The following is a 14,090-nucleotide window of genomic DNA, read 5'->3' as shown; positions in this document are numbered from 1 at the left end:
TTTTAGTGGTGAAAACAAAAAATCAGACATTTATAAAAGAAAAACCATTTTTAAAGCTCATAATGTTCATTTTTTGGTCGATAGAGCTGTGTGAGGACTTATTTTTTGCGGAGTGAGACATCTCTTTCATTGATACAGTTTTTGACATATGATGTTTTGATTGCTTCTTACATCATTTTATTCACAGTGTAGCGTAAACCAAATAAATCAGTAATTTTGTCATATTTTATTTTTTTCAGTTTATGCTGTTTACTAATTGGATTAGTTAATTTTATCCTTTGATAGATTGAAGTGATGTGTATTTTACTATCTTTATTTTTCAATGGAGGATAAAATCAGTGATTCAATCTTATACGATTTTTATTTTTTTTTATAAAAACCTTTAACTTTCTACTGTATTTGGTAGTCTACTTAAAGGACTTAAACATGTGATAGACTGATCACTTGGCAGTTTTCTTCACTTAAATGGTGGAGCTCAGTACCAGCCCTTCCATTCATTCGGATGATGACCAAGACAGACTAGAATCTGTGCAACGTGTCTACTATCCCAGAAGTTCAGTAGACCTCCTCACATTCCATGAGTTTTCTGGACATTTGGAGAATAAGCGAGTAATATCATGGTATCTCTGGAAATGGAGGCTGTCTTTTCTTAACACTCATGATACCTTATTTCTATCTATTTTTTAGGCTTCACTCATTCTTACGTTTCTTCAGAAAAAACTAAAACAGTGAGTATATAAGATCCTTTCTCTACATGTACACCGCCAGGTCTCACCGTCATTCTGTAATGTGCTGTCTCCAGCTTCAAGATTGAAATTCCTAGTACGCTGAACTTTTACTAGCTAGTATAATTTATAGTAGTCCATATAGACATTGAAACAGCTTTCTATGTCTACCGTTCTTTGTCTGCATTTGGAAATGTAAAACATCATTCTTCCGAATCGCACAAAGCTCTAAATCTGAGTAATTATAATTAATATAGACCAGCCCAACATGCGATTTCTTTTTTGCATCTTTTTGCTTTTTTTTATTCTCCTTCAGCCCCTCTGTGTATCCAGCTTAGCAGGGCTGAATGGTTCACCTATTCTTCCAAAGTTTAATTTCCCAGGAGCACACGGCTTCTCTGTGGTGCTTCAGGCCAGTTCACCTTGTATAATCGGCCAAACAGCCTATGGAGAAATATAGAGACAACGGGGGCATGCTCGACTGACAGCACTGGAATCGTGGGATGGCAACATGAGGGGAAATTTGCCAGAAAGGGGTTTGCCATACACAAACATGGTCTTAAGTTTGTACATACATATGAAGATTTTGAGAGTGCCGTTTTATGTGAATGGTTATTAAAACAAATATTTTTACAGTTAAAGAAGTCGCAAATGACATATATTTATACATATAATTTAAAAGGCATTCCCTTAATGTGTTTTCTGCTAAATTGTGTACCATGAAGCCATTGCATGCAGGAATGTTTTTAGTATTAAATGACATGCGTGTAGTTCTTACAAATCAAGTAGCAAATAATGTAATCATTATTTACCAGGATGGTTAGATGTTAAAAAACATAAAAAGTAGCTTATCTGTTACATCAGAAGATATCGATTACCTATGTTTATATTTCCACTTTATAGGCAATTCTACCACCATCTGGCAATACCACCACCCGTTACCATCTGGCAATACCACCACTTGTTACCATCTGGCAATACCACCAACCGTTACCATCTGGCAATACCACCACCCATTACCATCTGGCAATACCACCAACCGTTACCATCTGGCAATTCCACCAACCGTTACCATCTGGCAATTCCACCACCCGTTACCATCTGGAAAACCACCACCCGTTACCATCTGGCAATACCACCACTTGTTACCATCTGGCAATACCACCAACCGTTACCATCTGGCAATACCACCACTTGTTACCATCTGGCAATACCACCAACCGTTACCATCTGGCAATACCACCACTTGTTACCATCTGGCAATACCACCAACCGTTACCATCTGGCAATTCCACCACCCGTTACCATCTGGCAATACCACCAACCGTTACCATCTGGCAATTCCACCACCCGTTACCATCTGGCAATACCACCACCCGTTACCATCTGGAAAACCACCACCCGTTACCATCTGGCAATACCATCACTTTTTACCATCTGGCAATACCACCACCTGTTACCATCTGGCAATACCACCAACCGTTACCATCTGGCAATTCCACCAACCGTTACCATCTGGCAATTCCACCACCCGTTACCATCTGGAAAACCACCACCCGTTACCATCTGGCAATACCACCACTTGTTACCATCTGGCAATACCACCAACCGTTACCATCTGGCAATAACACCAACTGTTACCATCTGGCAATACCACCACCCGTTACCATCTGGCAATACCACCACTTGTTACCATCTGGCAATACCACCAACCGTTACCATCTGGCAATTCCACCACCCGTTACCATCTGGCAATACCACCAACCGTTACCATCTGGCAATTCCACCACCCGTTACCATCTGGCAATACCACCACCCGTTACCATCTGGAAAACCACCACCCGTTACCATCTGGCAATACCATCACTTTTTACCATCTGGCAATACCACCACCTGTTACCATCTGGCAATACCACCACCCGTTACCATCTGGCAATACCACCACCCGTTACCATCTGGCAATACCACCACCCGTTAGGATCTGGCGTAACCACCACCTGTTACCACCACCCATTACCATCTGGCGTTACCACCACCCGCCGTTACCATCTGGCGTTACCACCACCCGCCGTTACCATCTGGCGTTACCACCACCCGCCGTTACCATCTGGCGTTACCACCACCCGCCGTTACCATCTGGCGTTACCACCACCCGCCGTTACCATCTGGCGTTACCACCCGTTACCATCTGGCATCACCACCACACATTACCACCACTCGTTACCACCTGCCATTACCATCTGGCTTTACCACCACCTGCTGTTACCATCTGGCGTTACCACCACCCGCCGTTACCATCTGGCGTTACCACCATCCGTTACCATCTGGCATGACCACCTGCCGTTACCATCTGGCATGACCACCACCCGCCGTTACCATCTGGCATTACCACCACCCGCCGTTACCATCTGGCTTGACCACCTGCCGTTACCATCTGGCGTTATCACCATCCGCCGTTACCATCTGGCATTACCACCACCCGCCGTTACCATCTGGCTTGACCACCTGCCGTTACCATCTGGCGTTATCACCATCCGCCGTTACCACCACCCGCCGTTACCATCTGGCGATACCACCATCCGCCGTTACCATCTGGCGTTACCACCACCAGCCGTTACCATCTAGCATTACCACCACCCGCCGTTACCATCTGGCTTGACCACCTGCCGTTACCATCTGGCGTTACCACCACCCGCCGTTACCATCTGGCGTTACCACCACCCGCCGTTACCATCTGGCGTTACCACCACCCGCCGTTACCATCTGGCGTTACCACCATCCGCCGTTACCATCTGGCGTTACCACCATCCGCCATTACCATCTGGCGTTACCACCACCCGCCGTTACCATCTGGCTTGACCACCCGCCATTACCATCTGGCGTTATCACCACCCGCCGTTACCATCTGGCGTTACCACCACCCGCCGTTACCATCTGGCGTTACCACCACCCGCCGTTACCATCTGGCGTTACCACCACCCGCCGTTACCATCTGGCTTGACCACCCGCCGTTACCATCTGGCGTTACCACCACCCGCCGTTACCATCTGGCGTTACCACCACCCGCCATTACCACCACCCGCCGTTACCATCTGGCTTGACCACCCGCCGTTACCATCTGGCTTGACCACCCGCCATTACCATCTGGCGTTACCACCACCCGCCATTACCATCTGGCGTTACCACCACCCGCCGTTACCATCTGGCGTTACCACCACCCGCCGTTACCACCCGCTACCATCTGGCGTTACCACCTGCCGTCACATCTGGCGTTACCACCCATTACCACCTGGCGCTACCACCACCCGTTACCAACACTCGTTACCATCTGGCGTTACCACCACCCGCCGTTACCATCCGGCATTACCACCACCCGCCGTTACCATCTGGCGTTACCACCCATTACCATCTGGCGTTACCACCACCCATTACCACCACTCGTTACCATCTGGCGTTACCACCACCCGTTACCATCTGGCATTACCATCCGCTGTTACCGTCTGGCATTACCACCACCCGATGCCATCTGGCCTTACCACCCGTTACCATCTGGTGTTACCACCCGTTACCTGGCATTAACACCCGTAACCACCTGGCATTACCACCCGGATTCATCTGGCGTTACCACCCGGAACCATCTGGCGTTACCACCCAGAACCATCTGGCGTTACCACTCAAAACTATCTGGTGTTACCACCCGGATTCATCTGGTGTTACCACCCGGAACCATCTGGCGTTACCACCCGGAACCATCTGGCGTTGCCACCCAAAACTATCTGGCGTTACCACGCGGAAATACCACTCTTTACCACCCGGCAACATTGTAAAACACCCCAATAAATTTTGGTTTTTGACTCCTACCTTTTATTCCTCCTGAATTTCACTTCATTGCTTGAACTGAGTTTCATTATATGGTACTCTCCACACTAGGAAACCCCATGTGCTTTTTTTTCCAAGCTCACAACCAGAACTAGCACTGCCTTGCCTAAGTGTCCAGCACTGCTTTCTGCCTGCATACTACATAATCATTGGTTGTTAGTATTTTTCAAAGCACTGACATCCAGCATTGGAACTGACTGAGTAAAAATCCTGTGCTTCCATCTGTGGCAGTGCAGCACTGATCACTACACCTCACACCACATTCACAATGGTAATAGCGGTCACATATCCTCTATATTACCCATGGCCATAATAATTGCAATCGCAAAGGGTTTGACTGGGCCCGTGATGGGGGGAGAGGGCGCAAGTACCTGCTGGATGTCTGTCTGAGGACGCACAATCACCTGAAGTATTGTTGTGGCGCAGAGACGCACTGGGTCCCTGCACTGCTTCACCCACCACCGGTCAATCAGAGGCCAGCAGCTGACATTGGTGTGCAAGGTATTGTTGTTCCATGGTAGAAACGTTATCCCACCCACCCTGTATAGCCTATATTCGGGCTACATGATGCTTGGTCACAACATAGATCAAGCTGACAAACTTCAGTCCTTGCCACTGCTACATGGTAGCGTGAATGCAGGTGAGTATTATTATTATTTATTGTTATAGCGCCATTTATTCCATGGCGCTTTACATGTAAGGAGGGGTATACATAATAGGCTGCGACCTGTGCGGTGATGTGACTAGTCCAATTTTTTTCAATCTGTTTGTCACAGTACCCAGGGGATGTATTGTGACCCTATTCACTTTATTTCTGCTGCTATGTAATGTAGCAACAACTTGCAATGATTATATGCCGCACAACCTGTGCCATGGCCAAACACTGTGTAACTCAGAATCAATATATAAAACAGTGTAATGTAAAGCCGAAAAAAAGATTCACAGGACTCCATGGAAATCCAATTAGGGTCATGCAAAGTTACACATTCGGTCAAGAGATATTACACTGTCGCCGAAGAAGTTTGCGGGACCTTGGCTCGACTACAAAAGATCCTGCTGATCGATTGTCTCGAGTCTGTAAATTATACACTTCACATGTATGAGGACACATGCATGCAGTTATTGCTTCACATATAAAAATTGTAACCATAAGAATAGAGAATGATGTAGATACACATTTATTTATAGTGATATATGGCAAAAAAATGGCAGCACTCCAAACGTGACATAGTAAAAAACTGATCTTTATTCACCCATGTATGCACAACATTTCGGCTCTTCAAACTGTGAACCTTTCTCAAGCCATGAACATTCACAGTGTATAAACACGGTACATATAGGTTACACTCTGTAATCAGTGATTAATCACTATACATCAGGAAAGCATAGTGCATATATATATATATATATATATATATATATATATATATATACAGTCCAATAATATCAATCTCCTTATGTGTCAATATGATATCACAATAATTCATTTTTATTCTGTGCCAGTTCACATGAATTATGCAAATAATGTTAAAAATTCTTAATTGCATCATAATGGTAATGTGCTAACACTTGTGTTATAATTAAAGACTGTTCACGCTACTGGCAATGTTAGTAATGTACATGTTAATATACATAGTATGGCGTCCAAGGGACGGCCTTGTCTGTGCTCTAGGCTCAGTGATCCCAGCTACTCACTGCTCCAGGGGCTGACATAACGCCGTTGCAGTTGTATTGTGGCCCAGAGGTGGAGGGGCACACAGACACCAGTGAATTTCAGCTGAAACATGTTGTGGTGCAAGGGACACGCCGGCTCCCTGAGCTGCAATATGGCGACTAATCAGAGGCTGGCAGCTGACGTTGGAGAACAGAACAGGGCACATTATCCCAGGAAGGGCACATTATACAAGGAATGGTCCCAGTATGGGGGACATTATCTGAGGAAAGGGCGTCCCTTATTATGTGCCATCCTCTCTAGTTATGTATGGGAAGGTCCCCTATTATGCAGTGTCCTCTGTTATGTACAGTGTTGTCCCATTATTACAAAGTATTATGTTTTCTTATACAGTGGGGAAAAAAAAGTATTTAGTCAGCCACCAATTGTGCAAGTTCTCCCACTTAAAAAGATAAGAGAGGCCTGTAATTGACATCACAGGTAGACCACAACTAAGAGTCAAAATGAGAAAACAAAACCAGAAAATCACCTTGTCTTATTTGGCACGATTTATTTTTCAAATTATGGTGAAAAATAAGTATTTGGTCATTAACAAAAGTTCATCTCAATATTTTGTTATATATCCTTTGTTGACAATGACAGAGGTCAAACGTTTTCTGTAAGTCTTCACAAGATTGGCACACACTGTTGGTGGTATGTTGGCCCATTCCTCCATGCACATCTCCTCTAGAGCAGTGATGTTTTGGGCCTGTCGCTGGGCAACACGGAATTTCAAATCCCTCCAAAGCTTTTCTATGGGGTTGAGATCTAGAGACTGGCTAGACCACTCCAGGACCTTCATATGCTCTTACGAAGCCACTCCTTTGTTGCCCTGGCGGTGTGCTTGAGATCATTATCATGCTGAAAAACCCAGCCATGTTTCATCTTCAATGGCCTTGCTGATGGATGGAGGTTTGCACTCAAAATCTCACGATACATGGCCCCATTCATGTACATGGATCAGTCCTCCTGGACCCTTTGCAGAGAAACAGCCCCAAAACATGATGTTGTCTCCCCCATGCTTCACAGTAGGTATGGTGTTCCTTGGATGCAACGCAGCATTCTGTCTCCTCCAAACACAATGAGTTTTGTTTCTACCAAACAGTTCTACTTTGGTTTCATCAGAGCATATGACATTCTCCCAATACTCTTCTGGATAATCAAAATGCTCTCTAGCAAACATCAGACGGTCCCAGACATGTACTGTCTTAAGCAGGGGGACATGTCTGGCACTGCAGGATCTGAGTCCCTGGCGGCATAGTGTGTTACTGATGGTAGCCTTTCTTACGGTGATCCCAGCTCTAAGCAAGTCTTTCACTAGGTCCACCAAGTGGTTCTGGAATTTTTGCTCACCGTTCTGGTGATCATTTTGACCCCACCGGGTGAGATCTCACGTGGAGCCCCAGATCGAGGGAGATTATCAGTGGTCTTATATGTCTTCCATTTTCTTATTATTGCTCCCACAGTTGATTTCATCACACCAAGCTGCTTGCCTATTGCAGATTCAGTCTTCCCAGCCTGGTGCAGGGCTACAATTTTGTTTGTGGTGTCCTTCGACAGCTCTTTGGTCTTCATCATAGTGGAGTTTGGAGTGTGACTGTTTTGAGGTTGTGGACAGGTGTCTTTTATACTGATAACAAGTTCAAACAGGTGCCATTACTACAGATAATGAGTGGAGGACAGAGGAGCCTCTTAAAGAAGAGGTTACAGGTCTGTGAGAGCCAGAAATCTTGCATGTTTTTAGGTGACCAAATACTTAATTTCCACCATAATTTGAAGAATAAATCTTGCCAAATCACACAAGGTGATTTTCTGGATTTGTTTTCTCATTTTTACTGTCATAGTTGTGGTCTACCTATGATGTCAATTACAGGCCTCTCTAATCTTTTTAAGTGGGAGAACTTTCACAATTGGTGGTTGACTAAATATTTTTTTCTCCACTGTATATAACTGCCATATTGGAGTGGGGAATGCCCACAGTCCTGCACAAGCTGTACAAGCTGGTAGATAATTTGAAGATAGCTCTGGTTTCTCAATAGTAAAATATAGACAAAAGGAATTACAGATATATCCAATATATAAAAAGGTTGGCATGGTAGTAATAAATAGTATAGGAAGCAGCACATTGTGTGAACAGGGACCTATGTGAACCAAAGGCAATGGTCATATCTCACCTATTATATGTATTACCACTTAGTGCCAGCTACCAAATTGACAGACACCCATCTATGGGTCTTTCAACACTTGAAGGATACTTTGTTGATTCTCTGAGGCTTTCACCCATTTGCAATATCAGTTTTGTATAGCGCTGCTTTCTTTAGAGAATACTTATATAGATCTCTATGTGTAGGAGTGCAGAAATACTAATATATATTATATACATGCTCTACGGTTTCATACTCAGGTAGGTGTTAGGTAGCATTCACACAGGTAACGGATTCTTTTGAAACAGTGCCGGGTAACGAGGCGAGAGACTCATACGAGTTTCTCGCATTACACATGCAAGTGTGACGCTGGCCTAAAAAACAAAATCACAACTACAAGGGAAAAGTTCCCTTTTAATATTATTAGCTTGGTCATGTAGTCAATCACAATTTTACCTCTGAGGCTAAGTTCACACTGGGCGTTTTTGCTGTGTTTTTTTTAATGCATTTTTTCATGCTAATTTTGCAGCTGCGTTTTACAGTACCAGCACAACCTATGAGATTTCTAAAATCTCATGCACACACATTATTTTTTTTTGTCATCAGAATTTTGTGCTTTGCATATTTTTTTGGACATGGAGCATGTCATTTCTTTCAGCATTTTTTTCAGTTTTTTCAGTGTTTTTCACCCATTGACTTGAATGAATAGTGAAAAAACCCTGAAAAAAAACGCAGGTATCATGTTTTGCACTGTTTTTTTTATGCCAAAACCAGATTCTATGTAATAGGACTGTTTTTTTCAACACTAAACTTTATCAGCATGCATAAGAGACAAATTTAGCATGTCAGAACAGCCGCCAAAAAAAAAAAAACGAAAGAAAAACCAAGGAAAATATGCTTTTTTTCTGCAGCTTCTCTCCTGCCAAGAGATCAGGATTTGCTGCAGAAAATTTGCTGTATTTTCTATAACCAGCCAGGAAAAACTAACAGCTGGGGAGTGCAACCCTCAGCTGTCAGCTTCAGCAAGGCTGGATATCAAGAATAGAGAGGTTCCCACGCCATATTTTTCATTTACTAATAGCGCAGGCGGTGGGTGATCTCACTGTTATTAGCGACATCAGGTGTAGGCTGATGGGAAAAGTAGTCCCATCAGCTGCTGCCTGCTGTCGCTGTTGTCAGTTGAATAACCGGATTACTTACCGGTAATACTCTTTTGTAGAGTCCATGACAGCACCCACTGAGAGAGGGGATCCGCCCCTAGGAACAGGAAACCTACAGAGAGATAAATGGGGCGGTCCCCCTCGTTCCCTCAGTTTGTATTACAGAGAACAACAGAGAAACCGCCATACATGTTTTAGTCAATTTGTTTAGACAATTCATCTATCCTTATACATATATACTTCTATGCTTGCTATAGTTATCCACATCTTAAGTCCTAATTCTAATCTCCACCACCAAGGAGAACCACTTGTGAAAATTTTAAGGGCGGGAAGTGAGCGGGTGCTGTCGTGGACTCTACAAAAGAGTATTACCGGTAAGTAATCCGGTTTTTCCTCTTCGCCACGACAGCACCCACTGAGAGATTTTCAGAGATAATCACCTGGGAGGGCACACCGTGTTAAGGACAGATCTACCAAAAGTCAAATCCTTGGTAGAGGACAAATCTAGTCTATAGCGACTATAGAAGGTAGACGGAGAAGACCAGGTTGCAGCCTTACATATTTGTTCAATTGGGACGTTCGCCCTCTCAGCCAGGAGGATGATATGGCTCTAGTAGAGTGCGCCTTAATACCCTGTGGAGGGTCCTCTCCTTTTGCAGAATATGCCATTGTGATCGCATCTCTGATCCACCTGGACAACGTGCCTGTCGTAACTCTCGCCCCTTTCTTGTTACCCTGGAAGGGAGACAAAAAGAGACCTACTCTGCCTCCAGGGACTGGTCCTATCTAAGTAGGCTAGCACAGCTCTTTTTACATCTAAGGTGTGATATTTAACCTCCTCCTGTGTTGTTGGGTTCTCATAGAAGGAAGGTAGGCAGATCTCCTGAGACCTATGAAACTTAGTAGCCCGTTTGGGAAGGTAGGACGGGTCCGTTTTCAATACTAGTCTGTCCCGGGTTACTGACAGGAACGGGGGATCTACTGACAGGGCGTGAAGATCACTTACTCTTCTAGCCGATACTAAGGCTACTAGCGTAGCAGTTTTTAATGAAAGGCATTTCATTGAAGCGGAATTTATGGGTTCAAACGGGGCCTGAGTGAAGGCATCCAAAACAAGGCTAAGGTTCCATGCTGGTAGCTGAGGAATATGAACTGGCTCTGACCGCTGACAAGCTGAAATAAATCGGGCCACCCACTTATTACCTGCCACGTTGTGGTTAAACAAGGCTCCTAGGGCCGATACATGGACCTTTAGAGTATTTACTGAGAGCCTCAATTCTCGGCCCTTCTGAAAGAATTCCAGAATGTCTGTAATGGGTACTTCACCGGACAATCTTACTGGGTGAAAGGCCAGGAATTTCCTCCACACTTTAGCGTAGATTCTTGTTGTGGATTCCTTCCTACTTTGCAGAAGGGTATTAATCAGGTTTTTTGAGAAGCCTCTCTGCTTCAATAGTTCCCTTTCATATTCCAGGCCGCTAGGCGCAGGGCTTTGACCTGTGGATGGTAACAGGGTCCCTGCGAGAGATGGTCCTGGTGTAGCGGCAGAATCCATGGGTTGGTTATTGACATGGCTCTCAGCCATGAGAACCACGGCCTCTTGGGCCAAAACGGGACTATCAAGATGACCCTCACTTTCTCCGGTCTTATTTTCTTGACCACTGTTGGTAACAGAACCATTGGAGGGAAGGCATAGGCTTGCCGGAACGTCCAGGATGCTTGAAGGGCATCTAACACGTCTGGGTTGTCTGCTCTGTAGAGAGAAGCGAACCTTTCTACGCGCCTGTTGGCTCTGGTCGCGAACAGGTCTATTTCCGGTTTGCCCCATCTTGCCGCTATCATCTCGAAGATGTGCCGGCTGAGGACCCGTTCGCCCTGATACAAGGTTTGGCGGCTGAGGTAGTCTGCCCGAGAATTGTCTACTCCTCTTATGTGGAGTGCAGATAAGGAGTGGAGATGTGCTTCGGCCATCTCTAAGATTTTTTCTGCGATAGACATCAACGGTCCTGATCGCGTTCCCCCTTGCCGGTTTATGTACGCCACTGCGGTGGTATTGTCTGATTGGATCCTTACGTGGGTTCCTTTTAGCTGCGGGAGAAATTGAGATATAGCATAATAAATTGCTGTTAGTTCCTTTATAATAGAGGAGCTTTCTGCTTCATGCTTCAGCCACTGGCCCTGCACCATCTCCTCCTCCAGGTGGGCCCCCCACCCTGAGGGGCTAGCGTCCGTGGTGAGTACCGTAGAGGGAGTAACCCACCATTGAACTCCTTTTGACAAATTGGTAGGATCCAAACACCAACCTAGGGAGTTAATAACTTCGGGCGATAGGGACATCTTCCCTTCCAACCGTCCCCGCAGTCTGTCAGTCTCCTGTAAAATAGCCCACTGCAATTTTCTGGAGTGGAATTGGGCCCATTGCACTGCCGGTATGTATGATATTAGGGACCCTAGCAAGGACATACCCTGTCTCAATTATATCACGGGTTTTTCAGTAATTTTCCGTATTTTACTAACTATGGCCTGCGCCTTAGCATCTGGTAGAAAGCATTTCTGACTTACGGAGTCTACTTGAAGGCCTAGGAACATCTGACAGGTTACCGGTTTCAGCCTGGACTTTTCCCAGTTGATTAGCCAGCCTAATGTCTGTAGGGATGAGACAATATCAGCTATTCTTTTTTCACATTGGGAAACTGAATTTCCTACAATGAGCAGGTCGTCCAAGTAGGGGACCACTAGGGTGTCATTCAGCCTTATATATGACATCACCTCTAGCATCAGTTTGGTAAACACTCGAGGAGCCATAGATAGTCCGAACGGCATTGCCGTAAACTGGAAATGTTGAATCCGACCTTTGAACCAGACTGCTACCCGCAGGAACTTCTGGTGCCCTTGGTATATGGGGAGATGGTAATAGGCATCCTTTAGGTCCAAGACTGCCATATAGCACCTGGGGAACAAGAGTTTTATTGCTGAACGTATTGACTCCATCTTAAACGGCCTCAGCCTCAAGAATCTATTAAGCTTTTTAAAATTTATTATAGTCCTAAAAGAGCCATCTGGTTTAGGGACTAACTAAAAATAGGGGAGAATAAACGCCCTTTCCCTTTTCATCCCCCGGGACCTCTATCAAAACACGCTTAGTTAATAGTGCTGCAATCTCCATCTCCAGTGCTTCCTGCTGTGTTTGGGACTTCATAGAAGTCAATAGGAAGGAGTTCGGTGGGTGCCGAACAAATTCTAGTTTTAGGCCTGATGAAATTATATTAATGGCCCAGGGGTTGGATGTAATTTTTCCCCATTGGTGGCTAAATTTCAGTAGCCTGCCACCTACCGGTGTACTGGTGCTAGCGGAATCTGTCCCCTCTGAAGGGACGTTTTCCAAATAGGCTGCCCCTCTGTTTGGGATCCTTATTGCCCCAGCGCTCCTGAGGTTTGAAATGCTTCTTTTTCCCAAACGGAGGCTTCCTGAAGGCTCTCCTGTTAAAGGGAATATACGGGTTAGGGAAACCTTTTTTCCTCTCACCCGCCTTTATTAGGATCTCCTCCAGCTCCGTGCCAAATAGGTACTTACCCTGGCAGGGTATAGCACAAAGCTTAGTCTTTGTCTGTGTATCTCCTCTCCATCCTTTCAACCATAAGGCCCGCCGGCCTGAATTAGTTAGCCCTGCTGCTCTAGCAGATAATCGGAGAGAGTCCGCTGAGGAGTTGGACAGGAAAGCAGCTGCTCCTTTAATCAGGGAAATAGAGGAAAGGAGCTTGTTTCTAGATACTCCGCTTTTAATTTTTCCCTCTAGGTCATCCAGCCATACCAACATTGACCTTGCTGTGCACATGGCTACTATTGCTGGCTTAAAAGCTGCCGTGCACGCCTCCCAGGATCGTTTAAGGTATCTGTCTTACGATCTAATGAGTCAGCCAACGTCCCTGAATCTTCCACCGGCAGGGAGGATCTACGAGAGGTAGAGGCCACTGCTGCATCTACTTTGGGGACTCTCGACCAAGATGTTAACTCCTCCTCGTCAAATGGATATTTGCGTTTTGAAGTTAAGGGGTGGAAGGTTCTCTGACCCTGTTTCTGACCACTCCCTCCTCACCAGCTCCTTTATAGCTGGGACTACTGGGAAAGCCCGGATCTTTCTCCGGGAAATGCCTGCGAACATCATATCTTGCGGAGTTTTGGGGTCCTTAGTCTCGGGTAGCCCCATGGTATTTCGGACAGACTTAACCAAGCTATTAACACTGTCCGTAGGGAAACAAGTCTGTTCCTCCTCATCTGAGGAAAAGTATTCCTGGGATCTATCCGAGTCTAGTTCCCCAGTTTCTGACGGCGATCCTGACGCCGGTGAAGCTACTCCCATCTGTGAAACTATTCCTCTGACAGAGGAGTGACCCCCCAGACTACTAGAGCTGCCCAAGGCCCGTAGCTCCTCTCTAATTATTGCTCGGATATCCTCTTTCTTCTTTGAGG

Source organism: Dendrobates tinctorius, unplaced genomic scaffold (genome assembly GCF_039654945.1).
Source record: "Dendrobates tinctorius isolate UK_male_01 unplaced genomic scaffold, ASM3965494v1 ptg000028l, whole genome shotgun sequence".
Taxonomy (NCBI): Eukaryota; Metazoa; Chordata; class Amphibia; order Anura; family Dendrobatidae; genus Dendrobates; species Dendrobates tinctorius.
This window is presented reverse-complemented; position numbering follows the sequence as displayed.